This window comes from Zonotrichia albicollis, chromosome 8 (assembly GCF_047830755.1).
Source record: "Zonotrichia albicollis isolate bZonAlb1 chromosome 8, bZonAlb1.hap1, whole genome shotgun sequence".
Classification (NCBI taxonomy): Eukaryota; Metazoa; Chordata; class Aves; order Passeriformes; family Passerellidae; genus Zonotrichia; species Zonotrichia albicollis.
In genome coordinates, this window is record NC_133826.1 from 3,294,919 (window position 1) to 3,309,174 (window position 14,256).

Here is a 14,256-nt window from a genome sequence, read left to right on the forward strand (position 1 = left end):
AGCGAGCGCAGGAAGGCATGCTGCAGCTCCGGAATGGCCATTTAGCCAAATTGCATACCTGTGCTGTGTCAGCTATATGGTAGATTCATCTCATTCCATTGGTCTAATGGATAGCAATTGAATTTAATTAGCAAAACTACTTTGACTTAGTCTCATACTGTGCTGAATGTAATGAAATCTTTCTCCTCTCTCTCTCTCTCTCTTCCCCCCCCTCTTTTTTTTCCCTCAAATAAAGAATGTCCTTAACTGCATTCCACCGTTAGAATATTAAAAGCTATATATGTTACTCTTAAGGACAGAGTACAGCCATCCCCTTTCACAGGCTTTAGATTTAGTTATTGTATTACATAACATAAAATAATTAAAAAGATACTTCGATAGTTACACACAGTATAAATTCAATTACCGCGATGTCTCCATTAAAAGCACTTTTATAGTATGAATAAAATGCAAATCCTCTTTAGAGATCGATACCAGAAACATAATTCTATGCTTCATCCTGAGAAGGAAGTTAGCCTTAATAAATCATCCTCTTAGATTAAAAAAAGAAAAACGTTTCAAAGATATGTATTTGAAGGCAGCAATTCTCTGAAGCAGACATCCTGGTCTTATTTCTGCTGGACTCATTTTTTAGCAGTGAGGTTCACGGGCTGCACCTCCTGCTTCCATAGAGCCCCTGCCAAGGAGAAGGATGCCGAGGAGAAGAAAAGCCCCGGCCACGCGCGCTGGCGCCGCGGCTCTGCCGGGATTTATTGAAACTCCCCGGATCCAGCCGCGAGAACTTTGCAGCAACTTGTCCCCCTCCCAAAATAAAAGTGCAAAGCAATTCCTCCAGATGAGTTTGGAGGGAATGTTCCTACCAAGCCTAACTTTTGCCTGGCTGGGCACAGTGAGACAAGTTCCTATGATTGATTATCGTGGTATCTCTGGATCTCTGACTTTGAACCATAACCTTTTTTGCGCACAATGACAGTTGGGACCTACCATTTGCCATCTGTAGAGATGGTGGGGGAGAAAAGGACTTAGCTTACATTAATCAACCAATTAAGAACAGACTTAAACAAAACACTAAAGCATAATAAAAACCTGACTGCTTAATAGCTTTCTACTCTTTAATAGTTGCCTTCCTGTAGTCTGCTGATGGGAGTAGCATCACTCTCCCTGGTCAGGGACAGGGCTCTGGCTCTGGGGCTGGTCTCTACCTGATCTCATATGGAGCTGAGGGTCCTCTGTGCTGAGCAAGACCAAGACCCCTACAGCAAAAGAAAAATAGAAAAGTTTGGAAACTCAAGTTGTAAATCACAGCCATACAATGTAGCTAGGCTCTCCCATCAACTGTGACTATTAGAGATTATTTTAGTGAGTGCAAAATTAGTAACTAATCAAAGACACAAATCACTGCTTCAGGAAGAATTAACCTTTTCTTTCAAAGTTTGGGCAGTATCCAGGGACCCCAGATATTTTGTCACTGTCCTCTCCTTGTGGCTGGCAGCACATCTCAAAGAAGATGAAACAGCAGCTGAATAAAAGGGGGTGGACTCTGCACTCGGCCGGTCCGATGAGGCTCTGGAGAGAGGAGATCCAGAACCTGTCCCAACACCTCAGAGCCTAATTCTGCTCTCAGGGATGGTGGGTTAAACCACTCTTGTGCAAGACGGCAGAGAAATCTGGCTTTCTATTGGGGGGTTAAGCAGACACCTTGTGCAGTACACATTCTGCATTGCGGCAAAGAAGGAGAGATACCTCCACATTTCTTGTTTGCATCTGCAGCTGATGAGGTTGCAAGGCCAAGACTAATAAACTTGGACCAGTATCACCAAGAGGCACCACAGCAGCATCTTGAACAGCTGCTTGTTTCTGTTGCCTCTGGGTACCCACCAGTGCAGCTCTTCGGAGACCTCTTGGATTGTCTACTTAGTGAAGCTCTAGGAAACCATGCATTCTCACTGATAAAAAATAACACATTTATTGGAAGGAATCAACTCTAAATCCAGGCATTTAATACGTGTCTGGATATTTCTAAATCATCCCTCCACTGTGTCCTGCAAAAGCAGCAGAGAGTGTTCTTGGTAAAAGAGATGAAGTGTATTTACATCAAGGTGTACAAAAAACTCTTAAATGACTCAAGATTCGAGCAGCCAAGAAAACGTACAGTGTTACTGCAATGAACATGTTTTTCTGATATTGAATAACTGAAATTTGGAACAAATTTGCAGAGGTTGGCCAAGATGGTCTCTCCATCCCTGTGCTTTACGTCTCTTTGTCTATTGTTCTTTTTAATATATTGCATCTGTAAAAAAAAATTGCAACCTACTTTATACAATTACTACACTGAAGTCCCAAGCAATCTATCAAGTTGTCATACATTTTCTTCACATTAAACCTTTTTAAAATCTTTCCTTTTTTCTACATTTCAAGAAAATGCAGAAGAATATTGGCTTGGCCCAAAAGGCAGCACAGTGAAACATGTCGTTCATCAAATCCGGTAACAAGAGGAGTTTGTGATACTGTGTCAGGAGAAGAAATAATCCCCAAAGTGGCATGTTGAAGTTTTGGAAGGTTTGTAAATCAAGAAAATTCAGACCATCAATAAACCTGCAATCAACGAAAAAAAACTGGAAAAATTCCATGTGAGCTGGTTCTGGTTAGGGAGGTGAACTCCCTTTTCGCGGCACTTCAAGCACCCGAGACGCGGATCTGAGGTTGCCGCTGCTCTGTGTCCCCTGAGGGAGGGACAATGACATGGCCGGGGCTCATGGGGTGGCCGGACACCCGTCTGGGTCATGGAAAGCACGGTGTTACCAAAGACTATTTATTATTAAGGAAAATGCTTTCATCTGTTGATGGCACCCAGAAACAATGAGCAGGAACACAAAGCAACGGGTGGGTGAGAGGGAAGGCGAAGGGAAACCGGGAATTATTTCAGCTGGAAACTGGACGAGATGCTGGGAGGAGGGGGATTATTTTGCCCGTTAGTTTAAAAACTCTCCTTGTTGAGGTTTGCAGCATTTGAGTGCCCATCTCTACAGCAGTGAGCAGAAATAGAGATATTGCCTTAATGTCCATCAGCCCTTTATAAACAAGCTTCATAAGGTATGGGATAAAGCTCTAAGGATGGGAAGACGATGATCTCTCTCCTAAGAACTACAGGGAAAAATTTTACCTCCAACTCTTCCTCTATCCCTCTTCCCTTTATTACCTATTCCAAAAGACAGTTCCTGCATTCCCTGGGAGCCTCAGGAACTCCCAGGTACCATGGCTGGGCACTCATCACTGGGTGCCAACACCTTTGGGATTGTAAGATAACATAAAATAAAGGCAAAATGTCAAGTGCTTTGCCTTCCATGGTTTCAAAATGCCAAAACCTCCGTTCCTGAACCCGGCTCGCGCTGTCGGTCCCACTTCTTGCAAAACAAAGAAATTTGTTTAGGCTCCAGGAAATCTCACGTGTTAGCGCACTAATTTGAGCCCAACTGCATTCGTGGTATTGTCAGGCCTTTATAGGACGATCCCATGTCCATTCCCAATGTAGGAAAAACCCGTGTGCTTAATTATCTTCTTTAATAATTCCATGGTATGTGATTTATTAAACAGGCTTCTTATTTGTAAACAAAATCAGAGGCACAAATGTGCGGCGATAGTCACACTTCCTGGCAAAATAAGAGGCAGACAAAGAGCCCTAATGATGCACCAAAAATGCTCACCAAAAGTGTACTCTTTAAAAAGATCACCAATTTAATGCTTTTTGTATTTCATTTATCAGCCATGTAGTCATCATTCCCCTCCCTACCACCATCTGTACACACTTTCCCAATAGACCATCACAGCTGTCCCGTTTCTCACACAAACAGTACCTTTTATATGCTTCCCAACTGTTTTTAATAACTGTTCTGTGCACAGCACTGTACTTCCTTTGTTTTCTTTTTTTCCGCCCTTTTTTTAAAAAATATGAAAAAGAGATATAAGCCAAACAAACAGGTCATCGTCACAATCAGTGGAGGAAGGCAATTAAAACGTTAAAAGCTTCCATGGCCACTGACCCGTCCTCGAACCGTGCCAGTAGCCCCAGCACAGAGCTGGAAAGTTCCCTGGAGAAGTTGCTGAGGTAGACAACACTTGTTTAAAAAACCCACGCACATGAGCAAGACTGCCAGAGAAATCCCTCACCCTTTTTAATGAGGAAATATTATTAATATTAAATGCTGCTTCTGCAACAAGAGAAAGTTTTTTGAGTCTTTCAAAGTCCATTTATCAGCTCCAAGACATCGCTGCCCTGTATTTTGGAACTGTGTGAACAGAAATGTCCCATTTTCTTTTCAAACTCTGACTCATTTAACTCTTTCCAAATGCCCTGTGTAACCTGACTTTGCATCATGGGTGCTCCTGCCTTCCCTTTGGCCACCCCAGAACTGCCAGAGCCCCAAACTGGGAAGAACTGCACAAAACTCATGATGAAGGCACCGTGCAGCCAAGGTAACTCAGCCCCAAGCCTGGGCAAACAAAGCCACTTGCAAAAGGCAAAACTGGGAAGAGATCCAGCCAGGAATGGGGAGAAAAGCAACAATTCCATAGTGACCCATCTCATGGAAACCTACCCTACCAACAGGACATTCAGGAATGAAAACTCTCTATATTTGCTTTTGTCCAGGGCCATGTCCACAGCGAACTTCAGCAGGCTGCAGGGAGATAGGAGCACACAAATGTGCGCTGTACAGGACCACAGCAGGTAACCCAGCCTGGGGACAGGACAGGGACATGCTCATACCATCCTCATCCCCCAGACAGAGAGCTTCACACCCCGGGGCTGCTCCCTGTGAGACACACCTCAGTCTTCTAGGGGAGAGTTTATTACTAAAGACCACGCACATGGAAAACAACTGGTCCGCTCAGTTCTCACCATGATTTTGCCCTCCAGCTTTTGACTGAAAAAGAAACAATGTCCATGTTTAAAGTGGGAGTCGAACACATTATTTTGCCTAGAAATCACACTCATATGTCTAGGTTAGAAAGAACAGACACCTTGAAGATGCACTTCTAAAACACAAGTGTGCACCCCCAAACAGCCCTGAGCTCCGTGGCTGGGTGTTTGTAAAGGCATCTGCCTGGGAAGAATCTAAATCAGAACTGTTGTAGGTGATATCCTTTTCTAAGAAAAAGAAAAAAAAAATATCCTGACCACAAAAATCCCACTCTCAACTGATTGCTGTGTGTTTTTCCCAACTTTTCCAGAAATACCCAACCTCCGCCTGCCGCAAGGGTTTGGCTGCTACCAAGGCTGGTGCTGCCCCAGCCAGGCAAACTGCTTGGGTGGGAAACTTTCACATTAAATTATGCAGGGCTTGCTTTTTAGATAAGCAACAACTACTTTTCTCTTTTTAACACAAAACCCGAACATAAACAGGTTTGCTGGCTATTTTTAATGAAGTCCTTGTGGCATCAGGAAAAGTCCTCATCACCACACAATAAAAGCATTGCAGTGGCTATCCTCCCTAAAAGCATCCCAACAATAGCTGGGCTTGAGAAAAGCATCCCAATACAAAGAATTCATTCTTCTGATTTACTTGAAACTACTTGGCCTCAAAAGGAAAAAACAAAAACAACCAAACCTGAATTAAATTTAAATTTTACCCTATGTTTCCAGCATCACTCAGGGATTTGGCCGTTTTGTTCTATATCAAATTAAAACCTTATTGGGTAAAAAGATCAGACAAATTTCAAGTGAACACCCTTAGGATGAAATCTGTTTGACAATGTATTTTTGCTTTAAAATCTTCAAAGTGAGTGTTTATCTTGACAATAAATGTAGCAACTATCTAACTTGTCTTTTGATACCTTTACAGGAGTTCATCCCTGTTCGTTCAGTGCATTACAAGGTATTTTAAACACGAAAATGGTGATTTAACCAGACCCAATGTTTATTACAAAGCTCAGGCAGCTCATTATCTATCCCTCATGCACAAGATTAAAGTGGTAGATGCAGAAAAACACAGCATGAAAGAGGCTGTCCCAACACTTTTCATTTAGCTCTTCACCCCTTGTTTCTCCTGAAGCCTTCGGCAGACTGTGCACAGAGCCGAAAACTTTCCCCTTGCCAGGGGCTTTCCAGAATTTAGCTGTAAGGAGATGCCTCCCTATGAAATACACCTCATGAATTTGTAAATTCATTTTGCAACCTAACAATCCATGCATGGTGGATTTCCCGGGCTGAAGAGCACTCCTGCCTTCCTATTGTGTGCTACTTAGAATGATGGAATCCTTTGGGTTGGAAAAAATCTTTAAGAACATAGAGTCCAACTGTACTGAAAGTGGGGTGACAGTGGCTGGGATGAGAACAGAGATGCACAAGACAGACAACAGTGCAGAATAGGTTTAAGAGTTTGTTTAGATACCAATGCTATGGGCATACCATGGATATGACAAATGGATTAAACCAAGGAGCAGAAACAACACTGGCTACCTCTCTGTGGCCAAGGGCTTGGTGACATGGTGGCAGTCTGGAGGATATGCTGTCACCTACAGCTCTCATGGGTGGATTCCATGCTGGTTTTACACCTGTGGAAGGTGTATTCCACCCCTCTGTGCCACCGTCCAGCTCCCCACAGTCACAGCAAGAGCTGGGGATGGACACAACCTCCCCATGCACCAGGTGAGATGGGAAGGAGAAACCCACTGAGCAGTCCCCCCCAGGAAACACCTCACCCACTTTACCCTGAGGGTGTCCTGCTGGAGGAGACCTCAGTGATACACCCTTCTGTGATGCTTTTAAACCACCTTTTTACATCGTCCAAAAACCCAGAGCACCAGCAAGTTTTCCCTCATTGACCAAGCACCCACCAGGTACCGCACTCACCAGCACAGCCTGTTCACCTGGCCAAATAACCCCACTTTGGATACCTACCAACCCCACGGAAATTTTTTGCTTTACTACAGATATATCTTACCCCAAAACATGAACATGCTGAAACATCCAATCATGTTCTGGCACGCATGCCAAAAAAAAAAGCCCATGGCAACAAAGATGACAGCTTGCCAATGGCAGCTGCTGCACGCACACACAAAATTAAACTATATTCTTCTGAAAAGGGATATTATTATGGCATTTGTTTCCCCCCACCCTCACCCATTCCCTCCCAAAATAAAGGGGGAAATATCAACACATCTTAAACATTAGGAGAGATGGATTTGAAAAAAAAACAACAAAGGAGGCAGGGGATGGAGAATTTAGGGTTTAATAGGAGATCCAATTGGGATTGGGGCTGCATACATGGAGCCACCCTGAAATATTGGCTCACCTAGGGGAGCTGTATGGCATGAGCAAGTAAAACATAATTTAGGAGTACTGAGGATGCTGAATCGCCTCAAGTTTACTCAAGCCATCCCTCGGTTACAACACAAATCTGCAAACACACTTGTGTGCATTAAAGAGCAGCTGATGACACCCATCCCTGCCTCCTTCCCCCCGGTGTGGACCTGCTGAGTGCCTCCCGAGCTGCGATGCGATGCGCAAGGGAGCCGTCTCCTCACTGTGAAGATAAATGTCATATTGGACCTCTGACATCATGTATTCTCCAAGTAATTATTTTTGATATCATAAGAGTTGTACAGGGTGCACAATAAAATTAAAAAGTAGAAAGCAAGGTTAATAAGATTATCGTGTTGGTATAATAGGTAATGCATTTTGCAGTATATCCTTAAATCTGCCCTCTCCAAGCATAATTAAATAACTGTGATTTATATTTTAAAGGAACGCAGACAGGCCGTGTATCCTCCTACCCACATATGCTAATTACTTTCAGCCCCTAAAAATCACACAGTTGTTTGCAGCTTTTTAATCCTCATGTGTAAATAACCCGACTCAGGTCCAAGTTGTGAACAATAAAGTCCAGGAAACTTTCAGAAGAGCTTGTCATTAAACCCGTCTTGATTTTATCTCACTGATCTAATGGCACTGAGGTGCCGATACCAGCGGGAAGGAGGAACGACTCCCCGGGGCCTTCACGCCGTGACACCGGGACAGCACTCGGATTTGGAAGGGTAGATATTAATGGAGAAAAGATCAACACCCTTCAGGAGGAGCCAATGGATGTACAAGCCCAGGATACCCCACCTGGGTCTCGCTGTGTGTCTGGGTGCACCGTGGTGACACTGAGATGGCGGGCCACACGAGCCCACACGCTCCGCTCTAGGCCGAACTCAACCGCGCCGCTCTCCATTTTGACTCACACGTGAGAGCCTGGCACACAAAATGGAGGCCCTCGTGTGCTTTACAGGCAGCGGCCACGAATCCAGCCCAAATCCACCCGCTCTACGTGCCACATCCTGCTCCTACATCCCCAAATGATGGTGCCACACACAGGGCTGAGCTCAGGCGTCTTACATCCACCCCTGGGGTAGGGACATGGGGCAATGGTAGCTAGAAACACTTAATATACATCAATACTCTGTTTTCTCTTTGAAATTAATCACACTGTGATGATCTGTTTGTCCAGGCGCTGCCCTTGCAATTTGGGATAAAATGCTGCAAGCCTCAGATGAACTTGCTGGGAAAAAACTGCCCCACACATCTGAGGTACCACAACCCAGGTGTTGATTTCAGTCACAGTTTTTGGTGGCTCCCATAATGCAGGAGAGAATTAACAACAACCAGAGATGTGGTTGCGCCACATGAATGGGAAAACCAAAGCGATTAAAATGAATTTTAGTCCACCAACAAGGCTTATCTACCACAAGCCCTCACTGGCATGAGGAAATGTCCGGGTTGGCTGCTGTTAGGAGGCTAAAATAATTTCCCCTGAATTTACAGCCTGTAATTTAATCATCAGCTCCAGCCCTTGTCTGGAGGAGAGGAGCAGGAGCAGAGTCAGATCCATGGCTCCCAGTGAGGATGCCCCAAATTCATTTTGATGGGGACAGTCCCTGAGGCCTGGAGGGTCCCACATGTGCAGAAAAGTGCAGGCTTTTGGGGAGGGGTTGAGGCATTTTGGAGCAGCGGGTTGGAATTTGTTTGCTGGTTGTAAAAACCTCACCAGTGCCTGAACCAGAAGCATCAGGGGGAGGAGGAGGAGGAGCTGTGAAGAAGCTCAGGGCACAGAAAGCAAGGGATGCCCTTTCCTTTACATGTGAATGGGGAGAAAATACATAATTGTAATAATAAATAGCGGGTTTTATGAACAATTAGGATTCCACTGTCTCTTTGAAGGGTTTGAAAAGCTGACACGATGTTTTGGGTTCTCCAGATTCAGCTTTGAGGCCTCAACCAAGAGAAACATTCAGCCCCGCTGTGTACAGCAGTGACCACAACAAAGATTGTGGTTTCTCCCACACTCGCCTTAAATAGATCTAAATTAATGCTATTCATCATTGGGTGGAAAAGAAGGGAAATATAAAAGTGCAGTTGCTTGTAGAAAAGCCAGAAGCATTGGGCAACTTTCTTACCACTCATAGGCTTCTCCTGCTTTTGCACCTCGAAGCAAGGAAGCATGGAAATAACACACCCTTTTACTGTGCAAACCCATCACCTGGAAAACATCCTGGGCATATGAAATACGCCTTTATCCCGTGTTTATTTGTTGTTGCTGTTGTTGTTGTTGGAGAAAGGGAAAAGCTAAACCACATGACTGAACTCCTGCCAGGGGTTCGTGATAGAGCAGGCCGTCCCGAGTGCCGCACCAGTTAGTATCTGAATTATCACGGATACTCACCGGCTCAGTTACACCCGCACAGGGAGAGCAGTTGTCCCACCTAAATCCTGCTTCTGTCAGCTCCCACCCTGCTCGTGGCTGCAGCGAGCAGCCAGTCCCGCTGCCCTAAGAGGAGATCATCCAAAGGTGGGGATATCTCTCAGTGCCACGCGGGGTGTGTAGGTCGCTGTGTCTCATGTGTGCCCATGATAGGTGGGTGCGTGAAATTTGGAGGGCTGAGGAGCTGCGGCTGTCCTCTCCTCACCTCTCCTGACTGAAACAGAGACCCAGGCTCCCACCATTGACTTTTTATGGGTACTTTTTGTAATGCTAAAACAACACAAAATCTGCCTTTCCCTTTATTCCTCGAGGGCAGAAATACTGTGAGATGTCTTAGTGTCACTTTTTTTTCTTTAAAGCTACAGATGTCTCACTTTGGCAAAAAATAATGGAGCAGAAAAACAACTCTATCAGCCCACAAATACTAAAATCTCAGCTGACCGTTGATCTGCTCAGGTTCTCCTGGGCATGCATTGGGAGCCCTGTGCAGGGAACACGTGTGAGATACCTGCTGCGAAGCTGCCTGAAGTGGTTTTCTGGTAAGAGTAAATGCAATCTGTCTGCAGAAAAAAACTTTAAGGACTGTTTTGGATATAGACTGGAACAGCCATGAACTGGAATTAGGTTTTTCAAAACATTATAGGTGGAAGGAATGTCATGGATGCTTTAAAAGTCTTCAGATAGGCGTAAAAAGGACATATACATTACGCATTATCTCCACAGAACAAACACCATTTGAAATGTGCCCCTTTTTAGCTACCATTATGATCTGTCTAAAGAGCATTTCGGTTGAAACTTGGGAGGAAAGAAGAAGAAGAAGAAAAAAAAAAAAAGCCCACTGATCTTACACCTGCTCTTTAGCAGTGGGAAGTAGGTTCTCAATCTGTTAACATGACCATCTGGCCAATCTGCATATCACGGCTATCTGGATTACCGTACGATGGAATGACAATAACGTAGCCAAAACAAAAGTAAAATGCATCAAAAACTAACAGGAGCGCAAGCCCTTTTGATTTCAAATTAAATAATAAATGTGGTATCAGAGCAGAGCGAGAAAGTCAGCTAAATAATTAAAAATGAGCCTTCGCTGTGGCATAATTAAGTAAACAATATGGTGTGTGTTTCTGTATGAGCCAGCAATAGTTTCCACCGTCGAACGCTCCACTTTAGAAGAGCAGCGATCAGGAGTTCAAGGCACTGCGACAGCTCTTTCAGTGACGTACGGCATTGTCAGGACACCTCTGCCACCCCTGCGACACCCGGCCCGGCTGTGGCTATTAACAGGATTAATGCAGCAACAATCAATACCAATTGTACTAAAAGATTACAGCACAAAGCCTCGGGTACCTCTCGGACCCCCCGAAACCTCCACGGGTACGGGAGGGCTTCCGCATTAACCCATCCTTGGGTTAGTCCCATCGATGCCTCTTTATGGTCGTCCAAGGAGAATATTTTAAGTCTGTTGACGGGAACATAAAATGGGTCGAGCTTAAAGTTCAAGGTCGTGTGCTATATACCACTGCCCAGCAATTAGCCACAGAGCACATCTAGAAGTTAAGTAAATTTTCAGTCACAAAAATAAGGCTGAGTTCTGGCACCTTCGCTGCCTTCGAGTCTAAATGCTAACAGAAAAATGAGTTTACGTAAATAAAACCTAGCCCCAGATTTTTTCTGAAATTTGGGATTTTTAAACGTCCTTTTGAAAGATTAAAAGATTTTCTCTGCCACAAATACCTCGCGAGTTTAATTCTCGCCCGAAGCACATAACGATGGCTGGCCAAAAAAATAAACCAGGCATTGCAGCATCGCCTCCTGGCCCACCATCCCGCTTTGGTCACTGGAGAAGTCTCTAAAAACTGTGACCTCTCAGAAAATTTAACTACTTCTATTGCGATTCTGTTCCCCAATCTGACCACATTAGCAGGAGGAACTCCAAAGCAGTAAAAAACTCCAGAAAGTTCTCGGTTGAGTGCCTACTAATGAACAAAGGTTAACTTTATCTAAAAGGTCAAATGCCTGGTGGCTAAGGTTGTGACCTTAACAACTTAAATTGTGACCTTGCCACGTGCCTAGTATATTGTAGATTCTGATACAGATCATCTGGTAAAGGACCGGTCATAAATTAGCTTTACTGTTCGACTCCCACAAAGAAAACGGTTTGCCACAATGGTTTCCAACTTGTCATTTGATACAAGAGCAGAATAAGTGAAAACTAAAAAGCAAACCCAAGTTCAGGGTATGAAAATGCCGCCTGCTTTTAGTTAAGCAGATTAGAAACTGCAAACTGAGAGCAATACTCTAGATTTCAATACATTTTTTGGTCAACCTCTAATTCACAAAGCACCGATCTTCCTTTTCTTTTTTTTTTTTTTTGTAATTTCTTTTTTTTATCCTTTTAATGAAAATTACATGTAGTTTGCCTATTTGCATATTTTTGTTTTCTCTTTCTAGCCAGTTCTTAAAGAGAATAATTGATTTCAGTAGCTTTGTAAGAAGCACTATTTAAATCTGTGCACATGTGTTCCCTTACAGATGATAGTGCCTACTGAAGGAAAAGCGTGGATTCAAAGCAATAATTATCCTACATGTTTAGAAGGAAAGGGACATCTTGCTGCCGAAGTCATCTCGAATAAGGGCATCTTGGAACAGAATACTCCCCCCAAGAAAAGAAGACGAAAAGTGGGGAGAAAAAAAAACCCACAAGAAAAAGAGAAGCGAGCACTATGGGTGAAAAGGTCACAATGGTTTTGGCACGTATCTTCAAGCACGTTTCGGAGTCTGTGCCTCCTGCCAATACTGGCAACTTCTCAAAACTTTTAAGGAGGTAAAAACATTGTTTAGTGTTTACAAATCTTCTGTACTATAGCAGATGCTTGTCAAATCCGCTATATGTAAGTTGACCAGCCTACCTAATATTTGCGCTGGCGACTTCCTCCTTATAAATACATGGTCCATACATTTGGAGAGCGAGGTCTGATGGAGTTGGAGACAAAGGACCCTTAATATTTTTTTCTTTTGTAATTTTCCTGTTGCGCACCCGGCACAAGCTGCCATTACTGCGGGTCTGCGGGAACCAATGGCTGTCAACTTGGCCAATGTTCAGGTGTAACAAAGACTGCTGGGATACATCGGAGGGGGGAAAAAAACGGGAAAAAAGGGGGGAAGAAAAAGAGGTAGCTCTACACAAGGCTTTCGGTACACCTCTGTGAAGCCACATAGACAACGACCACGCTGTGCCACCTCCCAAAAAACATCTTGTCCCCCTCCCCGCTGAGGCTTAGCAGGAATATGCCAGCACACACTCCTGCATCGAGAGCACAATGCAATGCGTGCAATCAGCAAACAACGGCCAAAAACACGGCGCGGTGCGCTCTGCACGGGCGCGCGGCTGCTCACACAAATCCCCAAATCTAACCCCAAAAAACCGCGCCAATGGCTCGCGCCGAGTTTCCGCGGCAAACACCGAATCCGAAGGACAATCGGTGTGATCGCTGCCTGTTGATGATCATGGCAGGAATAAATAACAGTTCGCTATCAAGGCTACTGTTTACCACTGGCGTGCCGATAAGATGGTATATCCCTAATCGCAATATTGAACTTTCATAACGTCTATTGCCTGACTGTTATAACAGGAGAGATCCCTTGAAGCTCCCCGAAATACTCCCACCCCTGGGTTTGGTCCTTTTCTCCCCATCCTACATTTCTGCGACCCTACATGCAAGCCAAGCCAAGACCGTTGGATTCTATCAACGATTTGTGCGCTCCACAGAGGGCCTGGGAAATACAATATGGATCAGTATTTACCGCATCACGCTATATATAAATCCAAATAATAAAAACCTGCGTGCTGTAGATCAGTAAATAGACATTTATAGCTTCTCTTTGGATATCAAAGCATTTTAAATTTATCAACCCACTCCAACATGCGGAGGAGGAAACTGAGGCAGACAAAAGGGATGTGAGTCCATGGTCCCCTTGGGGTTGGTGGTGGAATAGGAGGTGACCTGAAATGCCCCAGCACCAAGCTCCCTTCAGTTAGCCATTTATCCATAACGCCTCCTTCACAGTGGCCATAATAAAGCGCAGAGTAAATAAATAATTTTCCTCAATATTTGCCTACTTCCCTTTCACCATAAATGTACAGTATGATTTACCACCTCACACCGAAGTGCAAAGTAAATGCCGCAGCTTATCTGTAGGAAATACCATGAGGATACTCAAAAGTTATTTCCGAACAGGGATCATATCTGTAAAATCCCAGCGGCGACATTGCCTAACACAACAACCATGGCAGGGACTCAGCGCAGAAAAACTTTGGGGAAGCCAAAACTTTCTGCAAGACCCTCTGAAAGAAGTTGGCATGGGAAATGCAGGCTCCCTGGGCTGTAATTTGCTTGGTTTTCTTACCGATAAATATTTATACAGAAGTGGTTTCTACTAATATGATTCCTCTCTCCCCTGCTCCTCTGTTTTTCCAGCCAGTCCAGCCCCTCAGCTCACAAGTCAGGATATGCTG

General features: G+C 44.3%; 1 protein-coding gene across 18 annotated transcripts in view; it reads right to left on the bottom strand.

Annotated features, from left to right (window-relative positions):
- NFIA (nuclear factor I A) overlaps positions 1 to 14,256 on the bottom strand; it is a 346,615-nt gene that overhangs the window by 224,995 nt on the left and 107,364 nt on the right. The gene's annotated exons all lie outside the window — the stretch shown is intronic.